Here is a 20,174-nt window from a genome sequence, read left to right as displayed (position 1 = left end):
TATCCAAATTATGTCAAGTTTTTGTACGTCTGATTTTTCAATTATATTGTGTATTTCGTGTACTAAGTACGAGTCAGATTTTTTGTTTTTAACTAAACTAATTGCTCCTAGGCTATCACAGAATATCACAGCGTGTTTGTATTTATTGCTTTGGCATATAGTGCATGCCATTTTGATACCAGCTAGCTCTGCTCCTACAGATGAGAGAGATGCGTTTAATTTAAATTTGTGTGCTTTGTGACTGGGTAGTTCCATGATTCCTATTCCTATAGCCTCTGTGTTTATGGACGCATCGGTGGATATGATGCTCCATCCCTTATCCAAGTATTTGTTTATTTCTTCCCTATATATTGCATTTGCTTCCTCAGTCGAGTAGTCCACCTTACTTTTTGCCAGTAGTTTGTCTTGGATGTTTATCTTGTTTGATACTAAGAAAAAATCCCTAGTTCTAGTATTGTCAAAGAAAAATCTAAAATCCCTTATTGTGCTTGTGTAGCTTGTTTCTGCTGGTGAATTTTTGAGTTGACTGAAGAGAGATGGGTTCATCGCTTTCACTTTGAAAAGTTCTTTGGCGGTGAGCCATTTGGCTCTGAAAACTGGCGGCATTACACCAGCCAACATGAAAATTTCATGTTTGCTGGTGCCCGGTGGAACACCTACACACCTTCTCAGGGCCTTGGCTTGCGCAATTTCAAAGTTCTTGCTTGCCCCATAGACCATATCAGCTAGGCTGGTTATGGCATATTCTTGCTTGGACCTCACAAAGGACTTAAAGATGTTGGTGCTTACTTTGGGCTTTAGGCCAGACTTAATAGTAGTTGCAAATTGTAGAATTTTCCCACTGACTTTGGTTTCTGTTTTAATTTTTTTTATCTGATCTGTACAGGACATATTTGCGCTTAGGATGCGACCTAGAAAGTTGACTTTTTTTTGATTTGGCATCGCGACATTTTCAATAACTATGTTTGCTTCTTTTGTGTTACCTTTGCCTATGTTAACAACCGTCGATTTGGCCGGATTAAAGGCAAAACCGAGATCCTTGCATAGCAAATTGAAGTCGTTTAGTTTTGTTTGCAAGTTGTTTACTGTTGTATTGAAATCGTGCCCAGAAGAGATGATGACAAAGTCATCTGCAAATTGCATTACGTGCGTTTTCCTATCGCTGATCTGATGAAGCCTTTTGGTGTAAACATTAAAAAGAACAGGTGATAGGCAGGATCCTTGAGGTATCCCACCATTCACCACCTGAACTGCCTTCCCAAGTTTTAACTCCCTGCTAGCCATACAGCTTAGAATCCAGTCTGTGTACATTTTTGGAAAGGATTCACTTTCCATGATGATCTTTAACGAGTTCAGATTGACACAGTTGTACGCATTCGATAGATCCACTACCGCTACCATTACATTCTTACGTAATTTTTTTTTTTCGGCTATAACGTTTATGACGTCGTTTATACACATTGCTGCAGACTTGCCCTTCTGGTATGCGTATGATCTGTATGGTAGTATTTCGTGGTCTTTAATAAATTTTTCTAGTCTGCTTTTGATCATTGCATTTATCGTTTTGGCCAGCACTGAGATAAGAGAGATGGGTCTGAAGTTCTGCACATTGGTCAGGTCTTTGTTTTTCTTAGGAATGGGAACAATTTTGATTTGCCTCCATTCTGACGGAAAATCACACCTTGCTACCTTGGAGTTGTAGATAGACACTAGCTCATTTTTAGCAGTATAGCTCAGGGAATTTAACATTTCATATGTTATCCTGTCGATTCCACCAGCTGTTTTTTTGTTTTGGCTAAGAACCATTTCTAGATCCTCCAACCTAAAACAAGGGTTTTCATTGTTCTTCGTGGCAACTAGACTTTTATCTATTGCCATACTTTCTGCTGGAATCTGATTCCGTAAAAATTCCAAGAATTCACTGGAGTTTTCTGGATCAAATTTGCCAGGGCTTTCCTCTTGACAGTATTTTAGGCTCTTTAGGAGACGCCACGCTGGTGTTGTGTTGGGTTTTGTGTTGAGCTCGTTTATTTTTCTCAGAAAACTTGTTTTTTTCGCAATTTTCACGGCCTTTTTCCACTTGCTTTTGCAGTTTACCGCCTCCACATAGTTGTGATATGTCGGAGAGGTGCATGCTTTTGTTTGACTTTCGCGAAACTCGTTGAATAAGTTGCTTAAGTCATCGTTCCACCAATATTTGGGAACTTTGTTTGCCCCAATCTTATAGGTGGCTGCCTTGATTTTATCTTTAATGTTTTTTGTAAGGTTTTCTAGGTTGCCACTAATTTCTATTTTCCCTAAGTTTTTACCTAGCCTTTTTTTGGCTAAGAAGAGGTTTGATCTGCTAAGATTTTCCTTTACTGTGAATGTGATTGGGTGATGGTGACTTCCCCCCAGAAAAAAGGTGTCACATTTCCATTCGGCTATTTTAATTCCCTTTACAAAGGTTAGATCAAGGACTGACCCCTCTTCCGAGTCAATGTTTCTCCTAAACGTGGGACCCCTGGTGTTTTCCAGCTTATATCCGGCGTTTAGCATTGCCTGCGCCAGAAAAGAGCCTTTGCTGCTGTTTATTCGATCAAAAAATTCACTGGATCTTGCATTAAAATCGCCAGATATGATGACATTTTGAAAGGAATCAAGTTTTTCTATCAGATTGTTAATCTCATTTTTAAATACGGATAAAGTTATCTGCGGTTCTAAATATACTGAGGCTAGTTTAATGTTTAGATTTTGTTTTGAAATGTTTACAATGATAATGTCACGAGTTGTGTCGTGACAGAATCTTTTTACGTTTAGGTCATTTTTAAAAGCTACGGCTACCCCTCCGTAGCCATCTTCTCTGTGTTTTTCTAAAAGTTTAAAGTTAGCTATTTTTCTAAAAGATAAATCGTGTGAAAAAACTTCTTGTAATAAGGCTACACTAATGTTTTGGTCATTTAGAAAGAATTCTAAATCGTTTTTGTTGTTTTTGATTGATTGTATATTGTGCTGTAGAATCTTTAAAGTCATTTCAACTTTTCAAGTGATTGTCTTTCTATTGTGTCTACCGGCTTTCTCCTTTCCATAAAGTTTTTTTTTGTGCTTTGTGTTGTATAGTCGCTGTCCTGTGTGGAGATTGACATCTCCGAATTTATGTTGCCGATTTGAGACAACAACTTAATGATTTGATAGATTTTGTCATTGGTAGTTATGTTGGGGAACACTGGTACATGATCGCTTGAATCGTTTGTGTAGGGTTCTAACTGAAAATGGGGCTTCTGATAGGGAGCTACAGGTCGTTGTATTAATCGGCTGGCATAACTGTGTTTTTTTAAGACCTCGTTGACTTTTAAATCTTTGTTTTGAATGTTTTCGTCTTTCTTGTTTAAGGCTGGGAAATTTGTGTCGTAATTTTCCAACTGGGAATAGTTTTGTTGTACAGAAAAAGAACTCAAAACCTCTTTTCTGGCTATTTTTTTAATTGTCATGATCTTAGTGATATCCATTTCCTTCTCCCAGACTGGACAATTTCGTCTATCCCTAGCAGAATGGTCTTTGGCGTTGCATAAAATACATTTCAAAATTGAGCACGTTCCCTTACAATCTTGGACCCCACACTTGTTGCAGCGTCCTGTCGACCTGCATCTTTCCGAAGTGTGTCCCAGTCGCCCACAATTGTAGCACTGGCGCACTTTGGGAATGTAGTGGCTGACTTTTAATGAGCAAACGCCAAAAAGTGAAACCTTTTCAGGTATGTTTGCTCCATCAAAACTTATTTTTACAGTTTCCGTCGGCATTAGCTTCAGGGTTGTAGCTCTATCTAGGTTTGTGGATCTATCGCGCCTAAGAAGTCGTTCAATAAGGTTTATTTTAATGGGAGAGTCTATATTCTCCAGAATTTCACTGTCAGAAAAACCAGTGGGAATACCCTTAATGATTCCTAATGACTCGACAAAATTTCTTGGTATAAACGCAACTATGTTCATCTTCTTTAGTTCCTCATTGTTCACAAACTCGTTTGCACCCTTGGATTTGTTAAAATAAACTTTGTATAATTTTGGAGAAAGTGAAACTATTTCTTTGAAACCATCAATCTTTAAGTGTCTAATTTTTTCAAAGAGAAACAAGCCACTTTTGGCTCTTGTATTTTCAAAAAGAGCACAGTCCTTTGTGGACACAAGCACCGCTGCTTCCCCCACATGATGTTCTCCATAAAAACATTTGGGACGTTCAACTTTTTTTTGCACTGAAATTTCATTTGAATGACCTTTATTTATCAAGTATTCTTTGTTTGCACTAGTTTTTGGGTCCACTGGGCAGTTGGTAGTTTCTAAGGTAGTATTGATGTTGTTTTGGCAACCATCTGAGACGGTCACATTTTCACTTGTTTCTTTTGCACTGTTTTCGTCACCTGCATTACCCGCCATAATTGTCGTGTCTGTATGCGTGGCGTCCGTTTCTTGTTCTCTTGTGTCCATGTGTTCTGCTTTACCGTTGCCCTGCATGGGTTTTATGTCACCCTTGCGTGGTTTTTTAATACGATTTTCTGACTTTTTCATAATTAATAAAAGCTCATCTTTGTTTAAATTGTTGAAACCGAAAGGTCTCTTGTTGTTTTTGATAGTTCTGTCGGGGGGTCTTGCATTGGCAGACACCGAGTTACCGGTATCCGCCATACTTTTTGCTGGTTTTACCAGCCTGCCGCCAAAATTTACCACTCACCAGAAAAAAAAACAGGGGAAATATCCCACTTTGTAGCAACCTGCCGAGAAATCCAAAGACTCTTGGCCTTAAGCGTTTAAAAACACTGTTTACTTTTGTTAATCACTTTTTTTAGCCTTTAAAGCTTTCACAAAAAATAAAAAACCAAACTTTTCAATATACGATGTAAAAACGCAACCGGTCTCGCTCGCAAATGAAAAGGAAGTGAGCAATTCTCATAATTTTATATACATAGAACTAAACAAAAATAATATTAGCGAATGTTTTTATTGCCATCGATTATACGATATCGGTAGTCGCAATATTAATCGTAACGGATTGCCATAACTACCCAACCCCGCTACCATCACTAACCCAACGTTTGCGCCAAATTTTGTAAACATTGTATTTAATTTGTCTTATTGTACATTTAAAGTGTTATATTTTGTTGTGATCTGAAGTGTCGTCAACAGGTGAGTAACACCATGAGTTGTGCAAGTGAAATACCTAATAATGTGTGATATTTAGCCATGAACAGCAACAGGCACATTCGTCGATTTGTTAATGAGGAGAAGGAGAAATAGTGGTGCAAAGGACTCCTACGTAAGTCTTTTTTCTTTGATATAAATATTTTAGTGAAATTTTCTTCCTTTTTAGATTAAAGCCATGAGATCGTTGTTGCTGCCAGAAGGGTGTTTAAAAAACTTGCGGAGGGTTCTCACGGATGAGTTTGTTGTGGGATTTAATGTTAAAGGCCTTTCTGGAAAAAAAAGCCGTAAACTCCTTTACACATTTCTATAGTGCACTTCACGGTAGGTTATTTTTATAACTGTATTTTTTATAATACACTTAGTTTCTTGATTCAATTTCAATCTATTTACTTAGAATGCCATCTGTCTTTAATCCTATTTCTTTCTGTCTTTTTCTGCTTTTCACTTTTAAAAATTGGTTTGATGTAAACAGGCTTGTATAACAAAATCTAAAAATATATATTTAAACCCATGCAGAGGGAATTATAATTTAGTCCAGAAGTTTGTTACGCAGTAATGGAGACCTTTTCAAACCTATAAAGTAAATCCATTTAACCATGTCCGTCTGTCCGTCGCACAGTGGCGCCTTGGGCCAAAAAACGTGCAATAAATCACTTTTTCGACTTTGTCCTAGAAAGTTGTGACCCATACCAATCGACAGGTAATTGATCCACTATTACAAATATGTAACCCTTTTTCAAATCAAAAAATTTTTGTAAAAGATATGAATTTTCAAAGTTGAACAATTTTTCACTTAAAAAAAACACACCGTTTTTAGGTAATTTTTCGCACTTCCGGGGGGTTTTTCTTAAAAACTAGGTATCGAATCGCTTTGCTTCTTTTTTCCACGGATTGGTGTGTTAGTTAAGAGTAAAAAAAGTAAAACATATTGCAGTTTGCCATGCGCATCTCTTAGTTATGAGTTATTTGCGAAACGTCCATTTTTTCCATATTTTTCAACTTTGATGAAAAATAAAAAAAAACTATTTAATACTATTTTTTTTATACTTCCGTAAAACGTTATTTGGACTTTCTTCTTGATATTACGAAAGTTGTAGCTGCGTCCGCCTGCGTCCGCGGTTTTAAGAGCCAAAAAAGGGAAAAAAGTCATGGTCCCAGAAATTGCATATGGCGCAACCTTGTGAAAGATTTGTCCAAAACATGGTTTTAAAGTCCTGAAAATTTTATATGATGTTCAACAGCTCGATATAAGAAATTTTAGTTCTACCACTTTCGGAAAAACTCGCTAGTTTAGCGGGAAAACAGCTATAAATAGCTAAAATACGGAAGGCCGTAACTTCTAAACTACAGAAGCAACAGACTTGTGCTGTATCTCGTTTGAAAGGTTTTTAAAAAAGCTTTAAGCGCCTCCTAAATGTAGTTTGTGTAAATGTAATATTGAAAAAGATATGCACAAAACAATTTTTTTTTAAATTTTTTTGTTTAGTTTTTTTTATTTTTCTCGAAAACAGCTCTAACGATTTTCTTTAAAACTTTAAACTGTATAGCCCTTGAGATTCCTTAAATTTTGGTATATATCATGTTACTGTAAAAAATCACGTTTAAATGTTATTCAGAAACGAAAATAGCCACTTTTGCCAGCTCAAAACAACTTACGCTGCCTAAGCATTGAATTTAGTATGTGCGAATCCAAACTGTATTCTAGGGTCATGGAATCACAACCTTGTCACAGAGTTAGAATCTTGTAATTATAGTCCAGAAATGTTAAGTCTATTGGATTTACCAAGTTTACCAAATTGTGACCATTATTTCAAAAAACATGAAATATAAAAATTTTTATTTTTAAAAAAAAACTTTAATTTTTTTTTTTGTTTTTTTAGTTTTTAAAAATTAAAACATAAAAAAATAAACTAAACAAAACGTAATTTTTAAAAAAAAAAAAATTTTTTTTTTTAAATTCCAATTTTTTATTTATTTTTTTTTAATAAGTTTTAAAAATTACAACATGAAAAAAGAAACTAAAAAAAACAAAAACTTTTTAAAAAAAGTTTTTTTTTGTCGGAAAAAAATGGATTTGTTTTTAAATTCTGACTTTGCCGATTTGTAAGTACGCCTCTGCCACGCCCACTCCCTGTCTCAAGCAATAATTTGAAAGGTGGATCAATTATCTATCATTTGCCGTTTACAAAATTCAATTATCTTCACTGGTTCAAAAGTTATGATTTATTACCAAAAAAAAGTCAAAAGGCGCCACTGTGCGTCGGTTCAAGTTTCAAAAGCGTGAAATAAGTCTACATTTAACTGTTGGTTATTCTTATTTTATATTTATGCTTTTCTAGTCACAATTTTATTCCTGAAAGCTGCAAGGGTATTAAAACTTTGGCTTGCCGAAGTTAGTTTCTGTTCTCATTTTATTTTAAAACACTAAAATCTTATTTTTTTTTAGATGTTGTTTCAGAATCTGGTAATGCAGAAATATTGATTCCCAAGGCAATTCAATTGCAAAAGAAACGATTTTTTAAAAATAAATCCAAATCAAATAATAACAACAATGAGGAACTCAACAAAAACGTGTCAGCAGAGGAATTTGTTCAATAAATATAAATTTAAAAAATAGAAAAATTGTCTACTTATAATACAATAAATTAATTTAACAAAAAGAATTTTTTCTTGGGAAGTTTCATAGCATTCAGCTTTTTTGGTATTGAAAACACCAACCCCATTTCATACCCCTTTTCGCCACAAAAGGGACCGATAGGTGGTCCCATTTAATACCCCTTTTCGCCACAAAAGGGACCGATAGGTGGTCCGATAGATGGTCCGATAGGTGGCCCCTTTTGTGGCGAAAAGGGGTATAATATGGGACCACCTATCGGTCCCTTTTGTGGCGAAAGGTAATGCAGAACTTCGCCATATGACCACCGCCTAGGACATGCCGTGGTAAAAGTGGATAGAAATTTACATTGCGGGTGGTATGAACGGGAGTTAGTCCCAAGCCCCCGGTGTATGGCGATTTCGCTAGTTCGGGACCAGTCCCGGCGAACTACAGGGTACATATGGACATAATTACATGCGCCAGCAGAACATACATACAAACATATGGGGACGCGTGACGTCACATTAGGTTAGCCAAATTTGAAAATATTGGGGACTTGGTTAAGGATGCTGAATCTCCAAGAAATTTAAATGCAGTTATTTGCGGGTATGCCATAAGATTATGAACATCACATTTTTAAACCATTTTAACAACATTTATAACAGAGAAATGGCAAAAGAAAGAATTAAAAAAAAAACAAATCGAATTTTGGGGCACTTTGGGGCGTTTTTTTTTCTAAAAAGTACCCCTTACGCGGCTCCTAATTATTTTAGTAATTACTGTGATTTTTCTAGATTTTTAGGTCAATCCGTTCTGGGTGGAATTTGCTACTGACCGTTTTTTAGGGGTCGAATTTTATAGTAGTTTAGATAGGGAAGGCAGGTGGGCGGGGAAGCCGTGAATCAAATTGTTTAAACATTTGAATTTGTTTAAACAATATGAGGCACGTGTAATAAAGAGCAAGAGAATCAATTGGTTTGGATATTTAATGTTATTTTAATATTATCAATGCGATTTGAATTTTATTTCACAAAAATCGGTTACAAAATGTCTTATGTAAGTATGTTGTGGAAATGTAAATGAAATATTCTTTTAGCAAAAGGATATCAGTATTATCTTGAATTTGAATTTGAGCGAATCTCAATTCCTTAGTCAGCTGCAAAGCACACACACAAACGTTCACACGCATATATGTATCTAATAGCTGTGTGTGTAAAATACGCATTTTTTGGATATATTTATTTTGTGCGTGTGTGTGTACATAGCAGAGCAAATCATTGTTTGTTTTTGATTTTAACAAATCCAAAGTATGTCGATAACACAGGTACACAGCCAAAAATTTCCAGGAACCATTTCAAGTTTTCCATGATATTTGGGTGCTCCTGAGTAAAAGTCCCATACAAAATTATTTTCCATCACCTACAGGTTCCGCGGTATACCTAAGAATACAAAAAACCGATGTTTTCCGACATTTTGAATTACGTGGCCAATATAAGTGGACTTACCTTTATTATTTTCGGTAGGACCTACTCTCAGTACATCACGGCACTACTAAAAAATAGTCTCAATCGTGAAGCATTGCCCATGTCTTTGGAATTCGACGCCAAAGTTGAAACTCCCAAAATTTTCAAAATTTGTGAGATGAGAAAACAATTCTAAGAATTAAATTTTGAATGGAACTAATTTTAAATATTCATTGAATCGATTGTTTATTGTATTTTTTAATTTCGGTTTTTAAGCGTTTTCATGAGGACATTTTATTGGATTTATTAAACAAATAAAACCGCTTTTTTGATTTTATTATCTACTCCTATTTGCTGTCAAATTTCAAATAAGTCATGGCAACCTCTAGAACTAAGAAACTAAAATACGTTCACTGAACATACACAGAGAAATGTAAATGTTTACTCCCATTCTGTAGGATGCCTTGACTTTTTTAAAATTTGACAACATTTAGGAGTAGATAATGAAATAAAAAAAACGGTTTTATTAGTATAATAAATCCAATAAAAAATATTCTCATGAAATCGCTTTAAAGCGAAATTAAAGCATACAATGAACAATAGATACAATGAATAGTTAAAATTACTTCCATTCAAGATTTAATCCTCAGAATTGTGTTTCCATCAGAAAAATCTCTACAATTTTGGGATTTTCAACTTTGGCGTCGAATTCCAAAGACATGGGCAATGGTTCACAATGGGGACTATTTTTTAGGAATGCCTTGATGTATTGAGAGTAGGTCCTACCGAAAATAATAAAGGTAAGTCCACTTATATTGGCCACGTAATTCAAAATGTCGGAAAACATCGGTTTTTTGTATTCTTAGGTATACCGCGGAACCTGTAGGTGATGGAAAATAATTTTGTATGGGACTTTTACTCAGGAGCACCCAAATATCATGGAAAACTTGAAATGGTTCGTGGAAATTTCACAAAGTTTAATTTTGTGTTCCTGTGTAACTCAACATTTGAAAACTAATAAATAGTTTGCTGATCGGGCTTTTGCATTTTAAAAAACAAAAGCAAGAGCAAAAGCAAAAAACAACAGCAATTTTAAGGAAAATTTCGACTGTAAAATTCAGCTTAATGAGATTTCTGTAAGGTCTACCGATATTTTAAAATTTAACGTTTACTTAAGAAAAAGGCGCAAAAGAAAAGATTTGCGATATAATCGATAATCGATATAATCGTGTTATGAGTGTTGGCTAAGGTATTTTAATTTTCCCCTTGCGCGGTCACACTTTAAGTGCGACAGCAGGACGTACATACATGCGCCAGCAGAACATACAAACATATGGGGAGGCCGTGACGTCACATCAGATTAGCCAAATTTGAAAATATTGGGGAGTTGATTAAGGATGCTGAATCTCCAAAAAATTTAAATGCAGTTATTTGCGGATATGCCATAAGATTATGAACATCACATTTTTAAACCATTTTAACAACATTTATAACAGAGAAATAGCAAAAGAAAAAATTTAAAAAAAAAAACAAAACGATTTTTGGGGCACTTTGGGGTCGATTTTTGTTTTAATCTCTATGTCACACTCTGCGCCTACTTATTTCCGAATTAATTTGATTTTTCTAGATTTTTCAATTGAAAATTGGAAACATTTAATATAACACACCACACTACACATTTCCTGTATGTATTTAACACCATTATCACATTATCACAAATCGCAAAATTTTTGAATTTGAAATTACTTACACTCATCGATAACTTCACCATCGTTTATCGTCATCATCATATCATCACCAGAAACTACTGAACGCTATTTACATTTTCGGCAATTAAATTTTGTTGTTCTTGAAAATTAATTTCATAAATTGGCGGTGGCGTTAACCCGTAACGGGGCGGCCAAATAATTCTTCCTTCTTAACGAAAGTAACTCAATTATTAAAAAAAAAAAATCCCGCTTAAAATCCGAAATTAGTTTTATAACTTCTACCTTAAGATACATCTTTAAGCCAACTAAAAATTCAATAAAGGGTTCGGTATTATATCGATTTTTTACGTTGGGAAAAGTGGGTATTACAATTAAATATGTAAAAAAACATCATAAGGTGAATTTTTTTAGTAAAAATTTGTTATTGTAGGAAATTTTTAAGAAAAAAAAATGTTTTTTTTTAATAAGACAAATACAAAAAAAATTCTTTGAAAAAAAAATTATTTAAATCGGTCAACTATATCTTATAGCTGCCATATAAAAGCTAATTACAAAGGGGAATATCTCAATTCTATTTCAATATTGGTTCATATAAATCGGGATTAAGTCATTATTTATCATTTAACTCTATGCTTACCTTTTTTTTTAAATTGGTCAATGATATCTTATATGTGTCATAGAATCAATCAAGGAAATATAGAATAATTTCAAAAAAATCTGGTAGAAATCGATATTTATTTCATATCTAGTAAAATAACATAATTTTAAATTTTAAACCCAAATTTGTTTATTATTTTAGCATTATCTTATCAATACCTTCACATAAGTAAAATATTTTCATGATGTTTGGGGCGCGCGGATGAACCAGGGCTGATGATATTTCAAATTATGAACATTTCTTGCTAACTTTACTGCGGTTTTTTCAGAAAAGCCACAAAAGGGCATGATATTTTTTTCCGAATTTTTAGTTAAACATCTAAACTTTTTTTTTAAAAAAAGATTTAAACGGGGATCTAGGGTAATACACCACTTTTCGTCCAAGAATATCCAAAAAAACCCAATTTTTTCGGACCACTTTTAAAAAATTTTAGATAAATAGTAATTATGCACTTAAAATTTGTATTTTTTTTAATATTCTAAGTATTGGTTGCTGATAAAAATTTCAATCGTTACATATACTATTTATTCTATTACAAAAAAATCAACTTTAAAAATCTTTAGTGGCAGAACCATTCATCACACATAAATTTTTTCTTTTTGATTTGAATAGAGAATTCAATTGTTTTTAAAGTTGTACTAAATATTTTTAAAGTTGATTTTTCGAAATAGAATCTTTAAATTTTTTCTGAAATGGCTTAAGGGCTTAAGTTGTATATGTAACGATTAAAATTTTAAGAGCAACCAATTCTTAAAAAATTAAAAAAAACCAAATTTTAAGTGTATAATTACTTTTTTTTTTTTTAAAAGTGGTTCAAAATAATTGGGTTTTTTTGGATATTCGTGGAGGTAATAATTCCTTTTAAAAAAAAATTTAGGTACTTAACTAAAAATTCTGAAAAAATTAGCTTGCCTTTCTGTGCCTCTTCTGAGACAACCGCAGCTTACGCTAGCAAGAAATGTTCAAAATTTAAAATATCGTCAGCCCTGGTTCATCCGATCGCGCTCTAACATCATGAAGATATTTTAATTTTTTATTCGATGTCAAATATTTGGGGGCACATATTTTTCCTTGTATTTTTTTAGGCCTGTTCACCGCATCAAGTTGGTTGGGAATACAGTTGAACCAATTACTTCAATGGCTCATAGGCTTTGATTGACTCAAAGTATAATAAAACCTTTAATGGTTTTATTACATTAGGTTTTATTACAACTGAGCACAGACCCTCGAAGATATCTTAAATCAAAACATTAAATGGTGCTACTTTTTTCAAACCGCGATTGCTCAAATACCACCCGTTAAACTCGAAAACTAAGTATGCAGATATGCTTATACATATACGTCTATATTAACACAATTTAATGCCCATAGGGCTGCACCAAAAACACTGTCGGCCTGTGTTATTTTTAAAATTATGAGATGTTCTGCTAAGTTGATATCAACTTATCAGAACACCCACACTAAAGTTCAAAATTTCCAAAATCTTTTGTAATGGGAAATTGCCGTTATTTTGTCGTAAATTATTTGTGAAAGAAAAAATGTAGTTGCTCTTGTTTTAACATTTTTTTTTTAACATAGTTGATCTGCTAACATATTACAACGCGGATGGTAGCAGAGCTCTGCTAACGTCGACGTCAAATGTGTAAAATTCCCCCGAATTCTGCTTCTGTGAGAAGCAACATCCATTTTTCATGTTTAAACATTTTTAACTTTTGATAACACTAGTTTACAACTTTAAATTTTTTTTCGAGGTAAGCCTTGAGACCAATTTTTATACCCGTTACTCGTAGAGTAAAAGTATGTAACAGGGAGAAGGAAGCGTTTCCGACCACAATCGCCCACCAACGATTTTAAAATGTGTCCTGCGCCCACATCCTTCAAGATTTCCGAGAATGCAATTTTGTTGTGTATATTTATACCTATCGAAATGTAGAAGACATTTTTTAAATCGGACCATTCCCTCGCACTCCCTTTAGCCGAGTGACGGGTATTAGATAGTCGGGACATCAACCCGACTATAGCGTCTTCTCTTGTTATACTTATGTATTATAATTTCTTGTAACTTTGAAGGAAGTAGGCGTTTTGATGTTTGACGACTTAAAAACAATATTGAAATAGGCACGCTGAATCTGGAATCCCTGGAACTGCGCAGAGTGAGCATTAAACTATAGGTATTTACTTTATCTGCAAGGGTATATAAGCTTCGGTTGGCTGAAGCTAGCTTCCTTACTTGTTATACCCTTGCAGAGGGTATTATAATTTCAGTCAGATGTTTGCAACGCAGTGACGGAGACGTTTCCGACCACATAAAGTATATATATTCTTGATCAGCATCAATAGCCGAGTCCATCTAGCCATGTCCGTCTGCCCGTCTGTCCGTTTCTATGCGAACTAGTCCCTCAGTTTTAAAGCTATTGCGATGAAACTTTACCAAATGTCTTTTTTCTATTGCAGGTAGTACATATGTAGGAACGAGCCGGATCGGACCACTATATTTTATGGCTCCCATAGGAATAATCAAAAAAAAAATAGAAAAACTATTGTAACTTTGTAGAAAGTAGGCGTTTTGATTTTTGACAATGTAAAAACAACATTTTAAGTAGGCATACCTGCAAGGGTATATAAACTTCGGCTGGCCGAAGTTACCTTCCTTTCTTGTTTTTGATTAGTTTGGAGTTGCTTATCACGCTGAACAAATTAAAAAAAATTCCCAAAGAACCGTTCTGAAGGTATTCGCAAAAATCCAGATTTTCGGTACTTCTTTTATAAAACCTTACAGATCTCAAAAACCCTTAAACCAATAAACTTGTAACTTACACTATTTAAAAGGAAATAGATCCACCTTTCCAAAAAGCTATTACTTGTTGTGGTCGGGTCGCAATTAATGGAGGTACAACCTGTGAAAGTTCAAAAAAAGTTTCATTTCTGGCGTTTTTTTGTTATAGCTAGTATTCATTTACATAAAAAAAAGTACACATAAAAATGTTTAAATTATTTTGAGCTTTCAAATCTAAAGGCTCTTTTGTTGTTAACAAGTTAAGGCCATATATTTATACGCTTGCAGGGGGTATCATATTTCAGTCAGAAGTTTGCAACGCAGTGAAGGAGACGTTTCCGACCCCATAAAGTATATATATTCTTGATCAGCATCACTAGACGAGTCGATCTAGCCATGTCCGTCTGTCCGTCCGTCTGTCCGTCTGTCCGTCCGTTTCTACGCAAACTAGTCTCTCAGTTTTCAAGCTATCGGGATAAAACTTTTCCAAAAGTCTTCTTCCTATTGCAGGTAGTATATAAGTCGGAACGAGCCGGATCGGACAACTATATCATATAGCTCTCATAGGAACAATCGGGAAAAAAATGTAAAAAAATTATATCTTGGGTGTTTTTGGCCCGCCCTAGCAAACTATTCCAGCCTTTTTCCCTTCACAGGCATTTTCTATTGCAGCGTGCCGAATGAGAAAATATTAGAAAGTCTATTTAATGACGAGTGTAATAATTTTTCGTCACAAATGTTGATATCAGAACTTTTGTATGTTGAAGGTGCGATCGTCACTAGTTTTTTACCTCGTTAAGAGGTGTTTTTATTTGATATCAGAAGTTTTTGTTTGTTTACATTTGCTCTCATAGGAGCTTATATATACATTTAATTTTAAATTGGTCAATCATAATTTGTAAGCCATTGTATTTTAACGAATTCAGTTAAAAAGGCGTTGAAGTATTTCAAAATACCTTTTAAACGAGGTATAGCACATGTCTGCACCTTTAGTAGTGTAGAACTTACTAACTAACGAAATGTAGCTATTTTTAGCTTTTTCCCGCTAAAGTAGCGGCTTTTTCCAAAAGTCGTAGAACAAAAGATTCCTATATGGAACTTTTAAGTGCAAATTTACTGATTCCATGACCCTAAAATACAGTTCGTATACCCTCACACAAAATTCAATACTCAGGGAGCGTTAGTAGTTCGAGCTTGCAAAAGTGGCTATTTTCGTATAAAAATAACTTTTAAACGTGACTTTTTACAGTAATGTGTTATATACCAAAATTTAAGGAATCTCAAGGGCTATACAGTTTAAAGTTTTAAAGAAAATCGTTAGAGCCGTTTTTGAGAAAAATAAAAGAAAGCTAAAAACAAAGTTTTAAAAAATTGTCTTTTGTTCATATTTTTTTAACTATTACTTTTACACAAATTGCATATAGATAGCGTTTATAGCATTTAAAAATACCTTTCAAACGAGATATAACACAAGTCTGTAGCTTTAGTAGTATAGAAGTTACGGCTTTCCGAATTTTAGCTACTTATAGCTGTTTTCCCGCTAAACTAGCGAGTTTTTCCAAAAGTGGTAGAACAAAAGTTTTTTATATCGATGTGATGAACGTCATATCAAATTTTCAAAACTTAGAAAACATGTTTTGGACAAACTGACAAACAGAATTAAATTTTCATTTTGGGAAGACGAAGAAAATCTTATTTTGCCTATAACTTTTGAACGGAGCGTCGGATTTTATCATATGACCCCTCATTCGACGGGTATTTTCAAAAGGAATACAACTAAAACATTGAGAGGGGGCAATTATCCCCACCGGCCCCAACAGCTCCAAATTTCGAAATATTCACTTTTTCACTTTCACGTCTCTATCTCCCAAGCCAATTGATTTTCTTAGAGTCTTGGTATGCAATCCTGTTAGTTTTCGCAATACCTTTCGATAGGTGTATCATTCATTATGATCGGACCATCACAGTAGATTTTCATTTCTTCGTGCATATATAGTAGTCGCCTTCGCACACTCTCCTGGTGCGCTTCGTCACTACATGGACTGCCGTCCATAGTGATTTCGAATAAAATTTTTTCAAAATCGGACGAATATAATAGGAAATAAATTATTGCTTCGTTGGTTTTTATTGTATTCTTTTCTACTCTAGGATATAACTCTTTTCAAATATTTTCGAATTTCGATTTTAATTTTATCAAAATCGAACTACTATATCATATAGCTGCCATTGAAACGAACGCAAAATTAATGAGAAATAATAGGAAAATTAACATTTTTGCGATTTGTAAATTAATAGGAATTATCTGCAAGGGTATATAAGCTTCGGCTGGCCGAAGCTAGCTTCCTTTCTTGTTTTTAAGTGAAACAACCCATTTCCATAAAATTCTTTTAAAGGCAAGTGGCCTGCTTTTGTTAGTTTGCTTTTTGACATATGAACAAAATAGGAGTATTTGTTGTACATTTCAAATACATTTAAGGTATTTAAACTAATATCGTAAAACAAAATCTGTGGAGCCTCTTCGAAGAAAGTATGGTTTTTGGTGAGCAACAACGCCCAAAGAAAAATCGGAAATACTGTAACGAACTTTTTTCGACTGTTTGCTCGCCTCGAGCAACGCTTCGACTAACCAAAAGGTTGTGGAAAATATGTTATTTTCATGAGGTTTCTGCATATAAGCGGAATGGATAATGCCTCATCACCCCTCACATTTTTTAATCTCTGGTTGCGAAATAAACGGGGTGACACAAAAAGTGAGAGGACGAGTGTGGTTTGTAGATGGTTTTCCAAAGGAATTTGCATTTTTCCTAAGGGAAAAAGGATTTCTAACAGTCTCACTTTCCCGTTGGGAAGCTCAGAGAAGTTATGTGTTCGACCCACCAAATTTTATTGTGTGATTGCCCGTTACCCAAGGAAATGCAAGACATCCGATTGGGACAAACCGGAAAACTTTATTTAGTTTCACTTTCGCTGGAATTGATTCGTTCGTCAGCTGGCTGCGGCGGCAGGCCTGGTTGGCGTTGCGCCTTCCTCGACTCAAGATCACTGCGGCGGCGACGCTCCTTCACGGCGCCGTCGCTCTCCGCATTCTCGCTGCCTTCGCTGTCCCTAAGGGCTCTCCTGCCTCGAGAGTTGTGGGGAGTTTTAAGACAACATTTAAGCTCGGAAGAAGACTTTATTATTTAAACTTTTTCGCTCATGATGTGAAGAAACTTCCCGCACTTGCATCCAGCAATAGTCGCCTAGCCTTCTTTCATCCTAGAAACCTTGGTAGCGCTTTTCAAATGATGACATATCCTTTTATCATATTACTTTTTGCCCCAAGTTCAACGGAAAGAAATCCAAATGACTGTCAAGGAAGTGCATCTTAAGAGACCAGTATTAAGGCATATGACTAACTTAAAGGATTGTAATCTTATTTAAATGTTTATACCACTCACCAATGGCGTGAAAGGTTTTCATCATGGTCTTAATTAAATGACTGGAATTATCTTTTCTTTCGTTTCCCAGAAATCCGTGAACCACTTCCTGAAAAGCCTTCCAAGCCGATTTTTCTGCAGGTCGTAATGAATTTGTAAAATGTTCGTCTGTCAACAATTTTTTTATTTGAGGCCCAACAAAAACATATACCGGCTTTGACTTTTTCCGTGGATAGCTTTGGAAATTTCGTTTTAAGGTACTTCATACCTTTGCTGTGCGGATCTTTCGCCATTGCTTTTACAAAATTTTTCATCAAACCCATTTTTATGTGCAGCGGAGGAAGAATAACGTCCTCTGCACGGACAAGGGCTGCTTTAAGGACATTACCTTCGCCGATGACATGATCCTTTCGATTTGGCCAATCATGCTGTGAAAAATGTAAAGCATCTGCCCTGCTATTCCAGAAGCACAAAAAGCAGCTAAACTTTGTGTATCCACCTTGGAGACCAGTGTGTATAGCAACAACCTTCAAGTCACAACATATTTCCCAATTGTAGGATTTGTAGTCAATTAGTTCCATAAGCAGTTTCATGGTCTCATATGTTTCCTTGACGTTACTGGAATAAATAGGCATAGACGGTTTTTCGTTTCCCTTATACAGTAAAACAGCTTTAACGCCATAATTGCTTCCGTCAATAAATAAACTCCTGTCAGCAGGATTGTGATGTTCTCCTACTGCTTCAAATAACTCTGAAACGTTATTGCAAAAACAAAAATCATTAGTTTTTGAAAAAAAAATTTCAAAAATTTTGCCTTGATTTCTGTAAAATAAAATTCGAGTTTCCGTTTTTAAAAAACCATGTTCCCTTAATCGGGAAGCAAGAACTTCTAACTTTTCTTTCGAAAATTTAAATCTCGACACAGGTCATAGAGATCTTCTTGACTCATAGGCTTCCGGACGGAATTTCCCGATTCTGAATGTTCAGATTCACTTGAATCACTTGTAGTCTCTTCATCAACTGGAACAACATTATTATTTCGGTTGATTGTTGGCTTTTGAAAATGCGAGGAATGTTCTTCTACTTTGGATACTGATGCTACATCGGGGTAAACTAATTTGCCAAATTTTCCACCGCAATCAGTATTGTGATCCATTGGATTTCTCCACAGAACCGGCCTTCCAAACGTTAAATATTTTTCCTTTGCACTTTTAAACAAGAGTAACCGACTTGAACATGTGAGGCAAATTGACTTAGAAGTCCATGGTTTAGATACGTTTTTTGGATCAATGCCGAAGTACTGTTTGTAAGCACAGACACCATCTGTTATTTTAACACACTTTTTTGGGTTGAGGAAATAACACCCGCAAACGTAACAAAATCTCGAAGGAGAATTTTTGCACATTTTTAAACTGTTATTTTTCGAAAGAAGTTTTACGAAAAGATTACTTAATTGCTCTTGATTGAGTCAAGAACTGTAGTGCACCCAAAATTTGCAAAATGTTCTTCTCAGAGGACCACCGATTTTCTTCCACTACTTTTTGTTTAAAACGCACTTCCTTGATAGTCATTTGGATTTCTTTTCAGCATTTGAAAAGCAATTTTTTTGGGATGAAGGAATGCTAGGCGACTATTGCTGGATGCAAATGCGGGAAGTTTCTTATTATCATGGGGGAAAAAGTATAAATAATAAAGTCTTTTGTCGATCTTAAAAATTTCTTGCTTACCAAAAACCATACATTCTTCGAAGAGGCTCCACCGATTTTGTTTTACGATTTTAGTTTAAATACCTTAAATGTATTTGAAATATGTTTCGGTATACTTAATGTACAACAAATACTCCTATTTTGTTCATATGTCAAAAAGCAAACTAACAAAAGCAGGTCACTTGCCTTTAAAAGCATTTTTTGGAAATGGGTTGTTTCACTTAAAAATGCATATCTCCTAGAATTTGCACTCCATTTACAAATATATGGCCTTAGCTTGTTAACAACAAAACAGCCTTTAGATCTAAAAGCTCAAAATATTTTAAACATTTTTATGTGTATTTTTTTTAAGTAAATGAAAACTAGCTATAACAAAAAAACGACAGAAATGAAATTTTTTTGAACTTTCAGAGGTTGTACCTTGCCTTTAAAAAGTGTAAGTTACAAGTTTATTATTATTTATTTATTTACAATGGTTTTTGAGATCTGTACGGTTTTATAAAAGATGTGCCGAAAATCTGAATTTTTGCGAATATCTTCAGAACGGTTCTTTGGGAATTTTTTTAAATTTGTTCAGCGTGATAAGCAACTCAAAACTAATCAAAAACGAGGACGGAAGCTAACTTCGGCAAGCCGAAGTTTTAATACCCTTGCAGATTTCACGAATGAAAACTTG

The 20,174-nt window shown here is 34.7% G+C and overlaps 1 protein-coding gene and 1 long non-coding RNA gene across 5 annotated transcripts in view; one reads left to right on the top strand and one right to left on the bottom strand.

Moving 5' to 3' along the window:
- The window catches only part of LOC108070170 (uncharacterized), a 123,886-nt gene that overhangs the window by 100,298 nt on the left and 3,414 nt on the right, over positions 1–20,174 (bottom strand). Inside the window, exon 1 of one of the 4 annotated variants that reach the window (XM_044393678.2) lies at positions 14,418–14,497. The exons of the other annotated variants lie outside the window; for them this stretch is intronic. The gene's annotated coding sequence lies outside the window, so the exon portion shown is untranslated. Of the gene's footprint in view, positions 1–14,417; positions 14,498–20,174 lie in introns of those variants that run through there. 4 annotated transcript variants of the gene reach the window in all.
- LOC138913878 (uncharacterized) lies at positions 5,000–7,796 on the top strand. Its single transcript, XR_011419753.1, has 4 exons — positions 5,000–5,156; positions 5,212–5,286; positions 5,341–5,495; positions 7,621–7,796. It is a non-coding gene; the product is annotated as an uncharacterized lncRNA (long non-coding RNA).

This window comes from Drosophila takahashii, chromosome 2L, assembly GCF_030179915.1.
Source record: "Drosophila takahashii strain IR98-3 E-12201 chromosome 2L, DtakHiC1v2, whole genome shotgun sequence".
Taxonomy (NCBI): Eukaryota; Metazoa; Arthropoda; class Insecta; order Diptera; family Drosophilidae; genus Drosophila; species Drosophila takahashii.
Note: the sequence above shows the minus strand (reverse complement) of the source record. Positions and strands in the feature narration are given on the sequence as shown.